The sequence below is a fragment of the Doryrhamphus excisus genome, linkage group LG12, assembly GCF_037039965.1.
Source record: "Doryrhamphus excisus strain RoL-2023G ecotype Guam linkage group LG12, RoL_Dexc_Guam_v1.1, whole genome shotgun sequence".
Classification (NCBI taxonomy): Eukaryota; Metazoa; Chordata; class Actinopteri; order Syngnathiformes; family Syngnathidae; genus Doryrhamphus; species Doryrhamphus excisus.
Window position 1 is genome coordinate 11905761 of NC_136368.1, and position 2792 is coordinate 11908552.

A 2792-nucleotide genomic window follows, 5' to 3' on the forward strand; every position below is an offset into this window, starting at 1 on the left:
CAGACTTCAATCTAATATACCACTACAAATGAGAGTTGTCGGCCCACTGCTACCCACTATTTAAGGTCCTACAATGCGTGAGTGAGTTTTCATCCTACTGTCGTTCCCACATTGTAAAAGGTCCTGTAAAACGGAACTGAAAGGGTGATGTCACAACGGGAGTTACATCCCGACACAGAAGATATATATTTTTTTATCTGCCAACAACATAGCTATATATAATCTTTGTTGAAAAACATGGTTATAGTCTACCAAGGACAAAGGTGGATTTGGCAGTGTGGTCCTATCAGACAGAACAGCAAGTGGTCCCCTTATCTTATGGCCAAAAACCAACTCACATGGGCTGAACCCCGTGCTGACCCGGATTACCTGACGCGCAACTAACAGCAGCCCCTTCCTCCGAGCCCTCATTCAGCTCTCATATGCACATAGCAAAGACATCAAGATTTGGTGGAGAATTTCATAGCCTCCTGACTGTGCATGGTAAGCAATTGGACAATTATGTTTTGCACGAAGCAAATTCAAAACCTTTGTCTGGATATTTTTTGGTATTCTAAAAATAGACATAAAATTGTGTCAGTGCCTTTACAACTGGCTTGGCAGTGATTGAGCGGCGAAGGTACGCAGATACCTGGTATGCTGACATATGACAGCCATCAAATATTGGTTACTGGACTTGGAACGAGGCAGCGGACCCCGACAGTTGATTATCAGGTGCTCAAAAAAGGTTGTGTAGAGCAGTGATTTTCAACCACTGTGCCGCGGCACACTAGTGTACCTTGAGAAACCGTCAGGTGCGCCGTGAGGAATTATCCAATATCACTTTTTATAATTAACATTTATTAATCATCATTTGCAAATATGATGTCAATAGCCATTATGTCAATAGTATACATGGACCCAAATATTCCAATTGCATTTGGTTTATTTGCTCAAACGGAAAGAATTGAACAGGGATGGAATATTCCTTTAACCAATCCAATTGAGGTATCTTGTGCCCGTTCAAACGGAAAGTTGTCAGGGTGCCTTCTTCTTCGTGGTGTTTTTCTTCTTCTGTTGTTTATTGGCGGTTGGCAAGCAGCTTTGTATGCATTACTGCCATCTGTGGAACAGAATCTAAACCATTCTATACTTTATTCACAAGTGCAGTTTTATTAAAAAAGAAAATATATATCTATATAAAACATGTCCTGAGTTTAATTATAAAATATTAGCAAGATTGAATTTGATCTTTTCCTGTTTAAATTTATCCCGGGTGCGTTCTTTCAGCGCATGCTCAGATATGACGTAACACGCAGATGCAGACGTTCTTCAGTTTTAAAAATGGAGGCCAGCAATTGGCACTGGACTAAGCAAAGTTTGTTTTTGATTCAAACTAAATTTCAAGACTGGACAGACGAAAAACTGGCAATACGGAGTTATTCCAACAAGTGAAAGAAAAACTTGGGGAAGCCAGTGTCACGTGATGTTGATGTTTACGTTTTACTGCGCATGCCCTGTTGACTATTCTGTTTGATTTTCACGGCGAATGTAGACAAGAGATTGGAATATTCCTTTCCATGGATACCATTGTTTCCCGAAAGGTCATTCGGAAAGAGAAAACTCGTCATGTAAAAATGTGGCTACTGTCGAGTGTCTGTGGTGTAAAGACTGGCAGAGCAATGTAATATTGGTCCGTGTGGCAACACCTACCTTGTTCCTCCGATAGACTTATTGATGCACGTGTGTGCTTGTGGTGACATTTTGTAACATTTTTGGTAAGTGGTGTGCCACAAGATTTTTCCAATGTAAAAAACATGCCGTGGCTCTAAAAAGGTTGAAAAACACTGTTGTAGAGGCAGAAATGGGTAACAGAGGAAGTGGTTTGACAACCTGGTTGGGTTTCCCTGTCATACTGTATACTATGACGCGTATACAACCCCCACACTCAACTCAAGACAAATGTTTTGTTTCCTTTCATATGCCCCGAATGATCATTAGATCATCGCAACATTTCCTGGCAAAACTTCTCAGGAAGAAATTGCCAACAACAACTTTACCGTACAGTAGCCATTTTCTTATCAGAAGTAGCATACATCCACATGCAACGTCTTTGCAGTGAGAATGATGATCATCAAACATGAAACAGCTTGCCGAGCGTGGAGTCAGCTCTCTGCTCAACTGCCAAATCACTGCGAGGGACAGGCAATTAATCTAGTATATTCACAACTTCATCAATATGGGGCTGTTCACATAATGTTTCAGGTTCTAAATGGGCCATAGATCTTGTTAAAGCACACGCTGTGGAAACACTGGGAAGATCTTTACAGCCGTCGACCACAGGCAAATGAGAACTGGCAACCACTAAAGATGGTGGACTGTCAGCCCACACATGACTTCCAGCCAAGTCATTTCCTAAAATGGCATGGATGCCATCAAGATGCAGTCGAGGCAGCACCCACTTTGTCACTTCACCAAACCACAATGCAAATATAATTACAGGCAACACAGATAATTCCATAGCATTCATTTGTATATCATTTCCAGTTTGAAAAAGGTATCACTGAGCCAACAATCTCTCACGATCTAACGGGTACAGTGACATCAATACCTACAATTGACACGTATCCATCCGACGGAGATACGGTTACAACTTTCTCGAGTTAACATTTGTATATTATCACAAAGAATTGGTTTTACATTTACAATACCACTTTTAAAATTTCCAGGACAGTCAAACTTCCAGTGTCTTTTGCCTTTACAGAAGGTTACATACCATACTTTGTTTGGATTAAAAAAGGAACGTAGTTTAC